Genomic DNA, 19,197 nt, shown 5'->3' with positions numbered 1-19,197 from the left:
AGTTCATCAGGTGGTCAGTTTTAGGTAGGTACGGCACGCATTAAGACCCCGAACACAAATACACATATATATATATACACACATACACACACCCAGAAATAGTCCCCCCCCCAAAACCTTCAACATTTCTCACAAAAAGAGAAGCATCACACAATTGTTTGGTGAAAAAATTCCAATGTTATGGCTCTCAGAATACGGCGACTTACAAACAGGATTTTTTTTTATGAAAATCGTTTTTATATATGAATGTAATAAAATAAAATAAAATAAAAATATATTGGCTTGAGAAAGGCTCTATTGTCGAGCCGAAACGTTGCCTGCACAGATGTGTGAATAAATTTTGTGATTATTTCACCTACAAGCCGGAGTGCCGCTTCTACCTTTTATCTACACTTCGTGGGAATTGGTCTGTTCCCGGAGCCTGGCACCCACGTGGATCTTGAATCCTGTTTCACGGTGCTCCCCATACCTCTTGATTCTGTTATATATATATATATATATATATATATACACACACACACACACACACACACACACACACACACACATTTGGTATTGCCATAATATATATATATATATATATATATATATATATATATATATATATATATATACACACACACACACACATTTGGTATTGCCATAATCATATTGACCTCCACATCAAAGTTCAGTGTCACATGTACCCCAGAATGGTACTAATGAAAGCAACAACTTGTCTCTCAAAAATATTTTTGCACCCCATGGCCTCTGCAACTTTATATGATGCCAGCAAAATAACCTAAACTAAAAGGAGGCCTCAAAAGCCACACAGCACCCCTTCATGAGGCCTATGTGTGAGTCACGCAGTGCACAAGAGGCACATATGGCATATTTCTAAATATGTCAGAATTCCGGGAAATAAATCATGAGTTGCATTTCTCTGTCAATATCTACTGTTTTAAAGAAAAAAAAATTATTAAAATTAAAAAATCTGCAAAAAATTTTTTTTTAATTCCGCCTCCACTTTGCTTTAATTTCTGTGAAATGCGTAAAGGGTTAATAAACTTCTTTAATGTCATTCTGAATAAATTAAGGGGAGAAGTTTTTAAAATGGGATAATGTATAAGGGTATCTAACATACAGGCCACTCAAATCCACTTCAGAACGGAACTGGCCCCTCAAAAATCAGATTTAGAAATTTCCTTGAAAATCTGGAAAGCTGCTGCTAAACTTATAAACATTCTAACATTCTATAAAAAGAAAAAGAATGTTTATCAAATGATAAGCACATAAGGTAAACATATTGTAGATGTGAAGTAATCATTAATTTGGTGCGTTATGACTGTCGTACAAGCAGAAAATATAAAATCTAGAAAAATACAAATGTTTCATTTTTTTTGCAAAATTTTGGAGTTTTTTTTTTATTATTTTTTTTTTACAAAAAACGCAAAATATATCAAAATTTACCACTAATGTAGAGTACAATATGTCACAAAAAAAATCTTAGAATTTCATAAGTAAAAGCGTTCCAAAGTTATTACCAAATAAGGGAGATTTAAAATAAGTCAGATTTAAAAAGTTAGCCATGGTTGTTAAGGTCCAAAACAGGTTAAGGAGTGAAGGGGTAAATCGAATCGATAAAAAATTGGCTCAAATAAATTTTTACTCTCCCGGCACAGCTTATGCTGCAAGAATCTCTGTTAATATTCATCATAAACAGCATAAAACGCATTAAGGGCACTGCGAGAATTCTAATAGTGTGGGGTGCCTTTAACCCCTTAAGGACCAAGGGCGTACAGGTACGCCTTTGCTCCCTGGTACTTAAGGACCAAGGGCGTACCTGTACGCCCGTGGGAATTTCGGTCCCCGCCGCGCGGCGGGCGGGGACCGGACCGGGGTGACTGCTGATATCTATCAGCAGGCACCCCACGCAAATGCCCAGGGGGGTCATCAGACCCCCCCATGTCGGCGATCGCCGCAAATCATAAGTGAATTCCCACTTGCGATTTGCGGCTATTCCGGGTCATACGGGTCTATAGTGACCCGGAAAATAAAGGGGATCGCGGACGTCCTAGACACCCACGATCCCCTTGAAGCAATAGGAGTGAGGTGGCAGAGGTCCCACCCCTCCTATCTCTGCTATTGGTGGTCTAGGCGCGACCACCAATAGCAGATCGGGGGCGGAGGGGTTTACCTTCGGTTTCCCCGTTCTGCCCACCCACAATAGGCGGGGCAGGACGGGGAAACAGACAGGGACCGGCGCCGAAGATCCACTTACCCATCGGCGGCGGCAGCGGGCGACGATCGGCGGAAGAAGAGGACGGTGAAGCAGCTCCCTGGATCCGACGGAAGCCGGTGAGTTACTTAGCAACATCTGGAGGGCTACAGTCTGAGACCACTATAGTGGTCTCTAAACTGTAACCCTCCAGATGTTGCAAAACTACAACTCCCAGCATGCCCAGAGAGCTGTTTAGGCATGCTGGGAGTTGCAGTTTTGCAACAGCTGGAGGTCTACAGTTTGAGACCACTGCACAGTGATCTCTATACTGTGCACCTCCAGACCTTGCAAAACTACAACTGATAGCATGCCCACACAGCAGTTTGCTGTCTGGGCATGCTGGGAGTTGTAGTTTTGCAACATCTGGAGGTCCACAGTTTGGAGACCACTGTGCAGTGGTCTCTAAACTGTAGCTCTCCAGATGTTGCAAAACTGCAACTCCCAGCATGCCTAAACAGCAAACAGCTGTCTCGGCATGCTGGAAGCTGTAGTTGTGTACCTCTAGCTGTTGCATAACTACATCTCCCAGCATGCCTTTCGGCGATCAGTACATGCTGGGAGTTTAAGTTTTGCAACAGCTGGAGGCACACTGGTTGGAAAATACTGAGTTAGGTAACAGAACCTAACTGAAGGTTTTCCAACCAGTGTGCCTCCAGCTGTTGCTAAAGTACAACTCCCAGCATGCACGGTCTGTCAGTACATGCTGGGAGTTGTAGTTTTGAAACAGCTGGAGGCACACTGGTTGGAAAATACTGAGTTAGGTAACAGAACCTAACTGAAGGTTTTCCAACCAGTGTGCCTCCAGCTGTTGCTAAAGTACAACTCCCAGCATGCACGGTCTGTCAGTACATGCTGAGAGTTGTAGTTTTGAAACAGCTGGAGGTTTGCCTGCCCCCCCCCCCCCCCCCATGTGAACGTACAGGGTACATTCACACTGGCGGGTTTACAGTAAGTTTACTACTTCAAGTATGAACTGCGGCCAATTTTTCGCCGCAGCACAAACTCCTAGCGATAAATTCACTGTAAACCTCTGCCAGTGTGTATGTACCCTAAAAACACTACACTACACTACACTACACTAACATATAATAAAGGGTAAAACACTACATATACACCCCCTTACACTGTCCCCCCATAATAAAAACGTATTGTACGGCAGTGTTTCCAAAACAGAGCCTCCAGCTGTTGCAAAACAACAACTCACAGCATTTCCGGACAGCCACTGACTGTCCAGGCATGCTGGGAGTTTAGCAACAGCTGGAGGCACCCCGTTTGGGATTCACTGGCGTAGAATACCCCTATGTCCACCCCTGTGCAATCCCTAATTTAGTCCTCAAATGCGCATGGCGCTTTCTCACTTCAGAGCCCTGTCGTATTTCAAGGAAACAGTTTAGTGCCACATATGGGGTACCTCCTTACTCGGGAGAAATTGCACTACTAATTTTGGGGGCTTTTTTTCCCTTTTACCTCTTATGAAAAAGAAAAGTTAGGGTCTACACCAGCCTGTTAGTGTAAAAAACCACTACTTTTTATTTTCACGAGAGGTAAAAGGAAAAAAAGACCCCCAAAATTTGTAACGCAATTTCTCCTGAGTACAGAAATACCCCATATGTGGGCATAAAATGTTCTGCGGACGCACAACAAGGCTCAGGAATGAGAGCGCACCATGTACATTTGAGGCCTAAATTGGTAATTTGCACAAGGGTGGCTGATTTTACAGCGGTTCTGACATAAACCCAAAAAAAAAAAAAAATACCCACATGTGACCCCATTTTGGAAACGACACCACTCACGGAACGTAACAAGGGGTATAGTGAGCCTGAACACCCCACAAGTGTTTGACAAATTTTCATTAAAGTTGGATGGGAAAATGAAAAAAAAATGCTGGCGTCACCCTAAATTTTTCATTTTCACAAGGGAAAAAAGCCCCCCAAAATTTGTAACCCCATTTCTTCTGAGTAAGAACATACCCCATATGTGGATGTAAAGTGCTCTATGGGTGCACTACAATGCTCAGAAGAGAAGGAGCGCCATTGGGATTTTGAAGAGAAAATTTGTCTGGAATTGAAGGCCACTTGTGTTTACAAAGCCCCCATGGTACCAGGACAATGGACCCCCCCCCCCACATGTGACCCCATTTTGGAAACTACAACCCTCAAGTAATGTAATAAGGGGTACAGTGAGCATTTACGCCCCACAGGTGTCTGACAGATTTTTGGAACAGTGATCTGTGAAAATGAAAAATGTAATTTTCCATTTGCACAGCCCACTGTTTCAAAGATCTGTCAAACGCCAGTGGGGTGTAAATGCTCACTGCACCACTTATTAAATTCTGTGAGGGGTGTAGTTTCCAAAATAGGGTCACATGTGGGGGGTCCACTGTTCTGGCACCACGGGGGGCTTTGTAAATGCACATGGCCCCTGACTAGTATTCCAAACGAATTCTCTTTCCAAAAGCTCAATGGTGCTCCTCCTCTTCTGAGCATTGTAGTTCGCCCGTAGTGCACTTCAGGCCAACTTATGGGGTACCTCCATACTCAGAAGAGATGGGGTTACAAATTTTGGAGGGTCTTTTCTGCTATTAACCCTTGCAAAAATGTGAAATTTGGGGGGAAACACACATATTAGTGAAAAAAATATATATTTTTTTTACATATGCAAAAGTCGTGAAACACCTGTGGGGTATTAAGGCTCACTTTATTTCTTGTTACATTCCCCAAGGGGTCTAGTTTCCAAAATGGTATGCCATGTGGTGTTTTTTTTTTTTTTTTTTGCTGTTCTGGCACTATAGGGGCTTCCTAAATGCAACATGCCCCCCAAAAACCATTTCTGTAAAACGTACTCTCCAAAATCCCCTTGTCGCTCCTTCGCTTCTGAGCCCTCTACTGCGCCCGCCGAACAATTTACATAGACATATGAGGTATGTCCTTACTCGAGAGAAATTGGGCTACAAATATAAGTATAAATTTTCTCCTTTTTCCCCTTATAAAAATAAAAAAATTGGGTTTACAAGAACATGCGAGTGTAAAAAATGAAGATTGTGAATTTTCTCCATCACTTTGCTGCTATTCCTGTGAAACACCTAAAGGCTAAAAACACTTACTAAATGTCATTTTGAATACTTTGGGGGGGGTGCAGTTTTTATAATGGGGTCATTTGTAGGGTATTTCTAATATGAAGACCCTTCAAATCCACTTCAAACCTGAACTGGTCCCTGAAAAATAGTAAGTTTGAAAATTTAGTGAAAAATTGGAAAATTGCTGCTGAACTTTGAAGCCCTCTGATGTGATCCAAAAGTAAAAACACGTCAATTTTATTAGAGATGAGCGAACTTACAGTTAATTCGATTCGTCACGAACTTCTCGGCTCAGCAGTTGATGACTTTTCCTGCGTAAATTAGTTCAGCCTTCAGGTGCTCCGGTGGGCTGGAAAAGGTGGATACATTCCTAGGAAAGAGTCGAGAAGTTCGTGACGAATCGAATTTACTCTAAGTTCGCTCATCTCTAAATTTTATGATTCAAACATAAAGTAGACATATTGGAAATGTGAATAAAAAAAAATATTTTGAATATCCATTTTCCTTACAAGCAGAGAGCTTCAAAGTTAGAAAAATTCAACATTTTCAAATTTTTCACCAAATTTTGGGATTTTTTACCAAGAAAGGATACAAGTTACCACAAAATTTTACCACTATGTTAAAGTAGAATATGTCACGAAAAAACAATCTCGGAATCAGAATGATAACTAAAAGCATTCCAGAGTTATTAATGTTCAAAGTGCCACTGGTCAGATGTGCAAAAAACGCTCTGGTCCTAAGTTGTAAAATGGCCTGGTCCTTAAGGGGTTAAGGCTTTCCATAGGGGGGTATTATTTAAATGTTAAATATTAATTAAAAGTTTTAGAAAAATTTAGAAAAATCTGAGGACCAAAATGAAAGCTCTAGAAGAAGAGTATATAAAAAAATATTTCTATAGGAAATTTCGATTGGTTTAGAAAGGCCCAAACGCATTTAGCATAATATTTAACCTGTTAGGGACAGAGGGCATACAGGTACAAACTCGCGTCCTGGTACTTGGGGACGAAGGGCGTCCCGCTCGCCGGGCAGTGATCGGACCGGGATGACTGCTGACCGACCAATAGCAGTTGGGGGCGGTGAAAGTTCATTTCCCCCGCTCTGCCCACCGATTGAAGTCCGGGCAGAGTGTGTGTGTGTGGGGGGGGGGGGAGACATGGCCTCCAGATGTTGCAAAACTACAACTCCCAGCATTCGTGGACAGTCTGGGCATGCTTGGAGTTGTAGTTTTGCAGCACCTGGAGGGCTACAGTTTGGAGACCACTACTTAGCGGTCTCAAAACTGTTCTTCCCCAGTTGTTGCATAACTACAACTCCTAGCATGCCTTTCGGCTGTCAGTGCATGCTGGGAGTTGTAGTTTTGCAACAGCTGGAGGCACACTGGTTTGGAAACACTGAGCTAGAGTCTGTTTCCTAACTCCGTGGTTCCACACCAGTTGGTCACCAATACGAGCTGCCCAACCCCAAGGACTAGCATCAGTTGTAACAATAGTGGGGTGCATAATTCTCCAATCTAACCCCCTTGATAAGTTTTTCCTATCTTGCCACCAAAAGCGAGACATCAGAGTCTCGGGAGACAAAATAAAACTTCTATCAAGATCTTCAGGTGACCCATTACAGACTTTTAGAAGTTCAGCCTGAAGGCAGCAGGAATGAAACTGAGCCCAGGGCACAGCTGGAAATGAGGCTGTAAATAAACCTAATAAAAGACCTTCCTTTCCTAATGGTAATTTGAGGGGAACTAATAACTTCTTCAACAAAATTTACAATTTTATTCTGGGGAAGGAAGCATTTTTCCTGTATAGAATCGAAAATAATGCCCAAAAAAAACTTTTTGCTGGATTGGTGATGGAGACGACTTCTCCCAATTCACTATCCAGCCTAGTTTTTCTATAATTTGTAAGGTGCAAGAAACAAAAAAACTGTACCTTTGAAGCTGAGTCTGCCACCAGGAGAAAATCGTCCAGGTATGGGATGAATATTCCTTCCCCTTCCCTTATGTGTGCTACCATCTCTGATACCAATTTCGTGAAGATCCTTGAAGCTACTGAGATCCCAAAGCAAAGGGCACAAAACTGAAGATGCATTAGGTTGGGGCCTAGGTGCACAGCAATTCTTAAAGGGGTACTTCACCCCTAGACATTTTATCCCCTATCCAAAGGATAGGGGACAAGATGTCAGATCGCCGCAGTCCCGCTGCTGAGGACCCCCGGGATTGCCGCTGCGGCACCCCGCTGTCATTATTGCACAGAGCGAGTTCGCTATGTGCGTAATGACGGGCGATACAGGGGACGGAGCAGCGTGACGCCATGGCTCCGCCCCGAGTGACATCACGGCCCGCCCCCTTAATACAAGTCTATGGCAGGGGCGTGACGACCGCCACGCCCCCTCCCATAGACTCGTATTGAGGGGGGCGGACCATGATGTCACGAGAGGCGGGGCCGTGATGTAACTATGCTCCGGCCCCTGTACTGCCGGTCATCACGTGCAGAGCGAACTCGCTCTGTGAAGTAATGACAGCGGGGTGCCGCAGCGGCAATTCCGGGGGTCCCCAGCAGCGGGACCGCGGCGATATGACATCTTATCCCCTATCCTTTGGATAGGGGATAAGATGTCTAGGGGCGGAGTACCCCTTTAAGTATTTTTGAAAGTCCGGATGTATGGTCACATGGAAATAGGCATCCTTTAAGTCCAGTAAGGCCATGAAAAAAATTTTGTAAGCAGGTTTACAGCTGATCTTAGTGTTTCCATTTTGAATCTTTGGTATTTTATAAATCTGTTTAGAGGTTTTAAATTTATAATTACCCGAAAGGTATTGTTGGGTTTTTTCACCAGAAACAGTGTGGAATAAAATCTCTGACATTCCTGACCTGAAGGTACCTGTACTAGAACCCCTTTTTCCATTAACAGAGGAACTTTTTGTTGTAATGAGATTTGACCTATTGACCCTACAGGACTTTTGGTTATGATAAAGCGAGTGGGTGGGAGGAAGCAAAATTCCCAGCGCAGACCATTCTGAATGATGTCCAGAACCTGGGAACTGCCTACAATTTTTTGCCACGTTGGAAAGAAACCATGCAGTCTGCCACCCACTCGCAGGACCCCGTCATTGAGACCCTGTTTTTTTGAGGAGGTCTGGGGCTGGTTGAACATGAGGCCACTATTCCAGCACGCCGACTGACCTCTTCCTCTACTCTGACCTCCACCTCTCCCCTTAAAACGGAAGGGCTGGTTACGTCTGCCAGATTCAAAGGGAAAACCTTTCTTCCTATCATTTGCTTTCTCAAGGGGATGGCACATAATTAATTTTTTGAGGATACTTCACCTGGCCTGTTTCTTAGCTGAATTTGATAGTGCCCCAGGACGCGAAGATAACCTTAGAGAATCAGGGGTGGAGTCAGCTAAAAAGGCGACCCCCTTACGGATAGTGGAGATGGAAGACAAGAGCTGTTCCCTTGGTACTTTATTTTGTATGCTAGAGGCTAACTGATCTAACCAAATTAATACAGATCTGGCCACAGATCTGCTACATTAGGTTTCAAGGCTGCCCCTGAGGCTTCCCATCTTCTTTTAAGAAACATGTCCATTCTTTTATCCATTGGATCCTTAAGGGTCCCAAGGTCTTCAAAGGGAAGAGACCCCTTCATAGAGATTTTAGAAATAGACATCAATTTTTGGGAGGGTGATCGCAAGTTTTAGTTTCAGTGTCAGCAAACGGATACTTTCTCTTTAGAGCTTTAGGCAAAAAAGTATTTTTGCCAGGGTTCTCCCATTTCTTAAGAATAACTTTATAGATAATTTTGGGAATAGGAAATACTCTGTGTTTTTTAGAATCAAGACCCTCAAACATAATATCTTGAATTGACCATGGTTCCCTGGGCTCTTCCATATTTAGATCGGAACGTACAGCCTTCACTAAATGATCAGTGTCCTCAAAGGAAAAAAAATGCTTTCCCTGAGAAGTCTTCCTCTGACTCCTCTCCCGAGTCCGACCCATATGGCACAAAAATACCCTCTTCATCAGAATCAGATTGATTTAAGACCACTGGAATAGTAACAATATTTTAAGCAGTGGGAAGAGGTGGGGAATCAGTGACTACAGGAATAGCAGCTGTTAAATTGTGAATGGATGACTGGATCTCTTTTCTAATAAGATCCTGCATTTGTCCCAGAAGAGACAGAACTAAGGCTGGAACCTCCGACGTAATCAGCTTATTAATGCAAGATTGACATGAAGCTTTTTCATATTCAGGAGGTAGTAATTCTTTACATATGTGACATTCACGATTTTTTGTCTTTTTGGAAGATTTTCTAGGTGCATTATCACCGTGCTGAAAATAACCAAAAGACCATAATTTAGAAAATAAGTTTTTAAAAACATAGAAAGAATACACTCACTCAGAAATCACTGATACCGAAGATGAAGACGAAGATGAAGTCTTTGCATATGAGTCAGATGGAGTACGCTTTGGGTTGTCACTCCAACGCTGGACAGTTATGGAATGACTGGCCAGCTCACAACAGCAGGCAAAATGGCAGAAGAAGACTTCCTTCTAAATCTGCCGCCTCCTGCACATCGGAGGCCCGGTGTGTAACGTCACATCCGCCTCCTTTGACCTCCGACTTCCTCCGCAGCGTCACTACCAGTAGTGACACCGCTAACCTCCGCCCCTTACATGGCCGCAGCCGCCCGGAGCTATCTGCTTTGAACTCGCAGATACCGGGATCCTCCGCTAGCAGCCCGCGATAAACAGCCGACAGCCCTGCCGCAACCTGCCCGCATACCAGCGTGGGGGTTTAATGTTTCAGTAAGTCTGCGGGCCGCAAGCAGAGGGGAGAGGGGGAAGGGTGGGAGATTTAAACATGAGGAAAGTTTGTGAGCCTGGCTGAGATCCTCAACCAGGGCTCATATAGGGATCCCGTACCTCCTACACCTAGGGGCCCAGCATAAAAGATTGCACAGCCATTCAAAAATCAGAGCCCCACTTGAGACAGGGCTCTTCTCCGGGCTTCCCACAGGGACAGGAAACCAATGAGGATGGAGAGGAGTGGACTTCCTTTTATTCTCCAAGGTCTCCTGTCCCTACTGGCAGAGTCCCTCTGTCAGGTGGTGCTGTCATGGTGATGGGAAAACAGAAACCTACAAGACAATACAAATACTAAGAGGGCAGAATATAAACTCACAAACAGAACAGAATATAGTGAATGAATAAACCGTTCACTAAACCAGATATCAGATAAACTGCAGACATGATAAAATGAACAAGACTAGGCATGATAGGAGTATACAGCAGAATCCAGGAGATGAAGGGGATAGCGGAAAAACAGAGACAAAACACTAAACTCAACAGATAGGTTACTAAGAATTATCACAAGCAGGTACAAGTGCAAAGGATCAGATCAACCAAACAGGATATAAATATAGGACACTGTTCACACTGGGACACGGAACATACAAACTGGATACAGGGCACATGTAACAAGCAAGACTCAGACAAAGTGTGAACACCGACAAAGCTGAACAGACATAATCCTAAAACTGACTAATTTAACACATACTAAAATACAAGGAGCATGCTATATAACCATGGCTAAAAACCCAGATAAAATGGCAAGATAAATACAAGGTGAATGCTCAAGCAGACTTGGAAGTGTATTGCACAAACATACATAGTGTTGGATCTATAATATTCTGATATATTGATCACTATATTTATACTCGTATGCCTTTATTAAATGCTATATGCCATTGCTAAATATCACAGAAGAACTTTGCTTTCCTTAATTCAAAACATTTCAGCTTGCTCTTTGCTTGTTATTAAGACTAGAACCTTGAGATGGAGTCTGTGGATACAAGAAGTGTAAACATTGGGCTTTGTGGAAGGATGGAAAAATCTCAAGCTAGAGACGTTGCAACATAAGTGACTTATGCTACGCCATGCTCAAATGACCAATCAGCATAAAAAACAATGATTTGATGCATAGTTTTACTCTCCCCTTTTTTGTCAGATTGTAAAAACTAATGTGATTTCCAGATAATAAACAGAACTCCCTGGAGTCAGTGCGGAGAAGGGAATTTATACCAACATTGCCTGGTCGGAATTTGCTCGTGTCGACACTCTGCAAAATAGCACAGCGGTAGTCACTCACAGTTTAAGGCATCCTTAACAATGGTAGTATTGCACTCACTAACCAGCACCAGAATGCAGGAGAACTCTGGCTAAATACCTCCACCCGAGTTCTCATTCGGTCAGAGCATTAACTATTCCCTCTCCAGGTGGAATAGCAAACTGCTCTTAAACTAGTGTGTGAATACACACCTAAACAGAAAAATACAAAAACAAATAAACGGACATTACACATATTTGGTATCGCCTCATAAATAATTGTTGGAACGATTAAAATAAAACATTATTTATCCCGTATGAGGAACCGCATAAGCGTACAAAATTCCACACACCAGAATTGTGTTTGTTTTTTTATGACCTGTGAGAAGGTGAAAGGTATGGTCGTTGACGGGCGGTATGTATCACCAAGGTTCCTAGCCTTGGTGAGGTAAGAGCCTGTAATTCCCCACAATCCAGGCCGGCTTTTGTTGGCCTTAAAGCTAGACTGCCTCACCAGCTGAGGGGGATTTGCTAGTTGCAGCATGCAATGCCAGGGAAAGCTGTGTGGGGAGTTCTTTCCTGTGGTAGCTCCAAGAGTGGATGCTGCTGGACAGCCTAGCTGGAGGCCTGGAAAAGACTTGCTTGACGCCGCATGGCGTGAACTCAGGCGTCAACAAACACCTAAGGATTACAGCTGGCCTTTTTGTTCTACAGGGTGGGCCATTTATATGGATACACCTTAATAAAATGGGAATGGTTAGGGATATTAACTTCCTGTTTGTAGAGATAATCCGTAAATAGGTTCCTCTCAAGAAGGCGCTGGTACTCGGGGATAGAGGTAAAGTTCTTTTATTTGCAACGCGTTTCGATCCCGAACCGGGATCTTCGTCAGGGATCGAAACGCGTTGCAAATAAAAGAACTTTACCTCTATCCCCGGGTACCAGCGCCTTCTTGAGAGGAACCTATTTACGGATTATCTCTATTGCTACTTACCGGACTGACGAGCGTCTCACCGGGCTTGTTCCTCGTGGCAGCGGTTTCCCTTTATCTTCCATACACTGATGCTACTGCAGGTGTTGTGCTCTGAGCGCAACACCAAGGGGTAAGAACCCATCTTTATGTCAACTCTTATCATTGTTAAACGGTCCTCACTAGGGGCGCACCTCCTGTGTTTTTTTTCGTTTGTATTAGTAACTTCCTGTTTGTGGCACATTAGTATATGTGAGGGGGGGGAAACTTTTCAAGATGGGTGCTGACCATGGCGGCCATTTTGAAGTCGGACATTTTGAATCCAACTTTTGTTTTTTCAATAGGAAGAGGGTCATGTGACACATCAAACTTATTGGGACTTTCACAAGAAAAACAATGATGTTCTTAGTTTTAGCGTAACTTTATTCTTTCATGAGTTGTATACAAGTTTCCGACCACTTATAAAATGTGTTCAATGTTCTGCCCATTGTGTTGGATTGTCAATGCAACCCTCTTCTCCCACTCTTCACACACTGACATAGACAATTGCCTTCAGATGACCCCAAAGATAAAAGTCTAAGGGGGTCAAATCAGGAGACGTTGGGGGCCATTAAACTGGCCCACGACAACCAATCCACTTTCCAGGAAACTGTTCATCTAGGAATGTTCAGATCTGACACCCATAATGTGGTGGTGCACCATCTTGCTATAAAACTCAGGGAACGTGCCAGCTTCAGTGCATAAAGAGGGAAACATCATCATGTAGCAATTTCGCATATCCAGTGGCCTTGAGGTTTCCATTGATGAAGAATGGCCCCACTATCTTTGTACCCATATACCACACCATACCATCAAATTTTGTGTTCCAACTGTATTGGAGGGATCTATCCAATATGGGTTAGTGTCAGACCAATAGCGGTGGTTTTGTTTAACTTCATCATTCACATAAAAGTTTGCCTCATCACTGAACAAAATCTTCTGCGTAAACTGAGGGTCCTGTTCCAAATATTTTTTTTGCCCATTCTGCAAGTTCAGTGCAACGATCTGTGTCATCCTCGTTAAGATGCTGCAGTAGCTGGAGTTTGTAAGGGTGCCATTTGTGAGTAGCTAATATCCGCCGAAAGGATGTTCGACTAATGCCACTCTCCAGTAACATGCGGCGAGTGATACGCTGTGGGCTCTTGCTGAATGAATTTAGGACAGCCACTGATGTATCTGTTAGGATTCGGCAGGCTGGATGTGGATCCTCTGTGTCAGCGAGGGATTGGCGTGGACCGTGTCGGTGGACCGGTTCTAGGTTGCTACTGGTATTCACCAGAGCCCGCCGCAAAGTGGGATGGTCTTGCTGCGGCGGTAGCAACCAGGTCGTATCCACCGGCAACGGCTCAACCTCGCTGACTGCTGAGAAGGCGTGGGACAGAAGGACTAGACAGAGGCAAGGTCAGACGTAGCAGAAGGTCAGGGCAGGCGGCAAGGTTCGTAGTCAATGGAGATAGCAAGAGGTCTGGAACACTGGTAAGGCAAACACAGTAAACGCTTTCTCTAGGCACAAGGGCAACAAGATCCGGCAAAGCAGGGAAGGGGAAGTGAGGTTATATGGACGTGGAACAGGTGGAAGCTAATTAGACTGATTGGGCCAGGCACCAATCATTGGTGCACTGGCCCTTTAAATCTTAGAGAGCTGGCGCGCGCCAGGACGTGACAGCTGGGGATCGGGACAGGTGAGTAACTTGGGATGCGATTCGCGAGCGGGCGCGTCCCGCTATGCGAATTGCATCCCCGCCAGCAGTGTCAGTGCAGCGCTCCCGGTCAGCGGGTATGACCGGGGCGCTGCAGAGGGGGAAATGCCGTGAGCGCTCCGGGGAGGAGCAGGGACCCGGAGCGCTCGGCGTAACAGTATCTTCATTAGTGACAGATTTCATGCGTCCACATTTTGGCAAATCCAACACTGAACCAGTTTCACGAAACTTAGCAAGCAGTTTGCTAACTGTAGCATGGGAGATGGGTGGTCTCGTAGGGTGTCTTGCATTGAAATCTGCTGCAATGACCCAGTTACTGCGTTCACCAGACATCAACACAATTTCTATCCGCTCCTCACGTGTTAACCTCAACGACATGTCAATGGTTGTAAACAAAGAGAAACTTGTAAATAACTCATGAAAGAATAAAGTTACGTTAAAACCAAGCACATCATTGTTTTTCTTGTGAAATTCCCAATAAGGTTGATGTGTCACATGACCCTCTTCCTATTGAAAAAACAAAAGTTGGATTCAAAATGTCCGACTTCAAAATGGCCGCCATAGTCAGCACCCATCACAAACAGGAAGTTAATATCACCAACCATTCCCATTTTATTAAGGTGTATCCAATGTTGGTGAAAACCAAAAGGGAATTTGTGGTACAGACCGATGCTTCTGAGGGAGGTCTCTGTGCTGTACTCTCCCAGGAAGTCAATGGGGAAGAGCATCCAGTTGTCTTTCTCAGCTGTAAGCTTACCCCGGCCGAGACCAGGTATAGTATAGTGGAGAGGGAGTGCCTGCCCATTAAGTGGGCACTCGAGTCTTTCTGCTATTATCTGTTGGGCAGGAAGTTTCGTCTTGTGACGTATCATTCTCCACTTAAGTGGATGTGCCAGGCCAAGGACAAAAATGCCAGGGTGGTTTCTGTCGCTTCAGAATTTCAAGTTCAAGGTTGAACACAGAGCGGGTCGTTTGATAGGCAATGCCGACGCTCTATCACGAGTCCACTGTTGCACAAGTGTTCACCCCCTCAGCTTTGAACAAAGGGGGTGTATGTGAGAAGGTGAAAGGTATGGTCGTTGATGGGCGGTATGTGTCACCAAGGTTACTGGCCTTGGTGAGGTAAGAGCCTGTAAATTTCCTGTGTCTGTGCTGCGGTGCAGACTGATACTGTGGCCATAGTATGGCTGGAAGGCCAATCCGGGATGGCTCTTACTGGGAATGACCAAGTGTAGGGTGGGGGGCATTCCCCACAATCCAGGCCGGCTTTTGTTGGCCTTAAAGCTAGGCTACCTCACCATCTGAGGGGGATTTGCTAGTTGCAGCAAACAGTGACAGAGAAAGCTGTGTGTGGAGTTCTTTCTTGTGCTAGCTCCAAGAGTGGATGCTGCTGGACAGCCTAGTTGGAGGCCTGGCAAAGACTTGCTTGACGCTGTATGGCGTGAACTCAGGTGTGAACAAATCCCTAAGGACTACAGGTGGACTTTTTGTTACATTTTCCTTTGTTCTAAGTTTAAAGACTGTTTGCCGTGTGCCGTGTGTGAATAAAACACTGAACTTTGATTTGGTAAAGGTTGCCTCCATGCTTCTATACTGCAACTGCACCTATTTGCAAGAGCGAGTCATCACACACCTCATAGTAAAACATAATGCAAACTATACAACTTGGGTATTGTTTTAATCGTGACAACCTAAAGTATCAAGATTTCATGTTATTTTCAGCGCACAGTGAATGGTGTAAAAATGAAAACAAATTAGCAAAAACAAAATTTTTATATTTATTTTTCAATTTTACCTCACCAATATTTTTATTCTTGTTTTGGAGCATATGTTATGGAAAGCTAAATGAAGACATTACAAAGTACAATTGGTCCTGCAAACAACAAGCCCTTATATGGGTGTGTAGATGGAAGAAGGCTATTAAAGTGCTTGGAGGAAAAATGAAAGGGCAACAACAAAAATTGGCCTGGTCCTTAAGAGGTTAAGTCTCCATGAGGGATTTTTACATGCAATGATAAGATTGCATTCACTGTTCAATGCTATGCTATAGAATAAGATTGAACAGTTAGATCAGCGCTCTGCTGATACAGCCTGGCTTTCCAAGGCTGCATCACTGCAGTGTCTATTACATCACAGGGTTTTATGAGCTTCACTGAGCTACTGGCATCTTTCACTTTAGATGGCGTGATCAATACATTGCTCACAGCATCTAAAGGGTTAATGATGGCAGCAGTGGGGTCACTGTTTCTCCTTATTAACAGTGAGATCATAACTACTCTTCTTTGTCCACATCTTTCTTAAATTCCACGTTAAAAAAAATTACCAACAGAATAGTAAGTGCAGATCTGGAGTATAATACAGCATGTAACTCAGGAACAGTACAGGATAAGTAATGTACATACACAGTGACTCCACCAGCATAATAGTGAGTACAGCTCTGAAGTATAATGCAGGATATAAATCAGGATCAGTACAGAATAAGTACTGTAAAGTGACCTTGCACCTATTGTGCAAACTTTAACCTCTTAAGGACACCGGGCATATGCATACGCCCCGCATCCCGAGTCCTTAAGGACGTGGGGCGTGTGCATACGCCTGTGGGAACTCCGGTTCCCGCCGCTAGCCGGTTGGGGACCGGACTGGAATGCCTGCTGAGAACCCCCCCCCATGTCGGCGATCGCAGAAAATCGCATGTCAATTCAGACATGCGATTTTCTGCTATTCCGGGCTGATCGGGTCTCTGGTGACCCGATCGCCCGGAAAATAGGGATGATCGGAGCTGTCAGAGACAGCCCCGATCATCCTGAGGGCTAGGATTGTGCTCGCAGTGCTGCGATCTCCTCCTATACCCTGGCATTGGTCAGAACTGACTCTGACCAATGGCAGAGCAGGACCATGGCAACCCCCGTTTTGCCCACCCCTGGATGTCGAGGGGAACATGGACAGAAGATGGAGGCCAGGTACCTGCAAAGAAGATGCCTGAGGACCCTGGATCTTCTCTGGAGACTGCTGGATCCTGACTCAGGTAGGGAATTGACGGGGGGGGGGGGGGGGAATTGAAAGTGAAAGTAAAGTGATCTTAATGGTGGCAACCACTAGGAAGGCCAAACTGCAACTCCAGCATGCCCAGACAGCAAAAGGCTGCCTGGGCATGCTGGTAGTTGTAGTTTTGCAACATCTGGAGGGTCACAGGTTGGAGACCACTGTTACAGTGGTGCCCAAACGGTAGCCCTCCAGATGTTGCCAAACTACAACTCTCCGCATGCCTAGACTGCCCAGGCATGCTGGAAGTTGTAGTTCTGTAACAACTGTCCCTTCAGATTTTGCAATTTTCATGACATTTTTGAAAATTGCTGCTCTACTTTGAAGGCCTCTAATTTTTTCAAAAAGCAAAAATATGTCTATTTTATGATGCCAACATAAAGTGGACATATTGTATTTGTGAATAAAAATAAAATTTATTTGGAATATCAATTTTCCTTACAAGTAGAGAGCTTCAAAGTTCAAAAAATGCTAAATTTTCATGAAATTTTGGGATTTTTCACCAAAAAGGGATGCAAGTAACGCCGAAAATTTACCACCAAAATAAAGTAGAATATGTCACGAAAAAACAATTTCAGAATATTCGGTAAAAGCGTTTTCGAGTTATTAATTCGTAAAGCGACGGTGGTCAGAATTGTGAAAAAGGGCTCAGTCCTTAAGGTGAACAAGGGCTGCGTCCTTAAGGGGTTAAAGGACAACTGCAGTGGTACACATTTATATATGCCCGTGCCTAAAAAATAAACAAAACTCATACATATCTTCCTATGAGCCCCCGTTGGTCCGGCACAGGCCTCACGGTCCGGCAGTGCTGACGTCACTCCACTTCCTGGGGACGGGGATGCCGCAGAGCCGTCGGCGTATCACCGGCTGTAGCGATGTCCTGCCCCGGCCTGTGATAGGCTGAGCCCACTGTCCTGTAAGGAGCTCTGGCCGGCTTCTTACATGACAGTGGGCTAAGCCTATCACCGGCCGGGGCGGGACATCGCTACAGCAGGTGAGACGCCAACGGCTCTGCGGCGTCCCCGTCCCCAGGAAGTGGAATTACGTCAGCACTGGTTTAGTTCCAATACACACAAAGGAAATAAACATGTATATAGCAAAACATGCGTTACTGCAATCCTTTTCTGTTAGAAATACCCTTAAAAAAATGCCTTTAAAAAAAAAATTCCGAGCTTCATTTCCCCTTGCTCACATTGTGTGAGCATCGTCAGGAAAGGGGCAATATCACTGAAGCCTGGGAGGGCTCTGCCTCGCCATGCCCACACGCACTTCCTGAGTTTGGCGACATGTACTCTTTATTTTGTCCCGATACTATTTTTTAAAGACAGAGTACGAGTACCGATACTTTAATTCTAGTACTCGCCGATACCAAGTATGAGTATTCTTATTTTAACCGCTTAAGGACAGCAGGCGTATCCATACGCCCCCGTTTTAAAGTCCTTAGGGACTGAGGGCATATGGATACGCCCGTGGGAATTCCGGTCCCCGCCGCTCGCCGGGCGGCGACCGGACCAGGGTGACTGCTGATATCTATCAGCAGGCAACCCGTGCAAACACCTGGGGGGGATTCCGAGCCCCCCCCCCCCCCCAATTCAGACCAACGATTTGGGGCTTTTCCGGGTCAAGCGGGTCTCTGGTGACCTGGAAAAAAAGGTTGAATGGGGCTGTCCAAGAAAGCCCCATTCACCCTTACCCAGCAGGAGTGAGGTGGCACGGGTGCCGCCTCACGATCACGTGATTGATCGGTCGGAACGACCGACCAATCACGACCCTGCTGGGCTGCGATCGGGACGGCGAAGATGGAGGAGATCGGCGCCAGCAGGGGTGTCCTACCTTGCCACGATCCGGCGGGGGTCCCCTTGGGATCTGTGGCGGCGACAGGAGCAGCAGGATCGGTCCCAGCGGCAGGATACAGCAGCAGTGGTCCTGGCAGCAGAATACAGCAGGAGGTGAGTCCTGTTCACCTCCTGCTGATGCTTAGCAACAACTCGCAGCATGCACAGCCA

At 44.9% G+C, this 19,197-nt stretch overlaps 1 protein-coding gene across 5 annotated transcripts in view; it reads right to left on the bottom strand.

The window, feature by feature from the left end:
- Positions 1–19,197, bottom strand: part of PARL (presenilin associated rhomboid like) — a 258,743-nt gene that overhangs the window by 177,040 nt on the left and 62,506 nt on the right. Inside the window, exon 1 of one of the 5 annotated variants that reach the window (XM_056557711.1) lies at positions 5,597–5,706. The exons of the other annotated variants lie outside the window; for them this stretch is intronic. The gene's annotated coding sequence lies outside the window, so the exon portion shown is untranslated. Of the gene's footprint in view, positions 1–5,596; positions 5,707–19,197 lie in introns of those variants that run through there. 5 annotated transcript variants of the gene reach the window in all.

This window comes from Hyla sarda, chromosome 2, assembly GCF_029499605.1.
Source record: "Hyla sarda isolate aHylSar1 chromosome 2, aHylSar1.hap1, whole genome shotgun sequence".
In the NCBI taxonomy this organism is placed as follows: domain Eukaryota; kingdom Metazoa; phylum Chordata; class Amphibia; order Anura; family Hylidae; genus Hyla; species Hyla sarda.
Note: the sequence above shows the minus strand (reverse complement) of the source record. Positions and strands in the feature narration are given on the sequence as shown.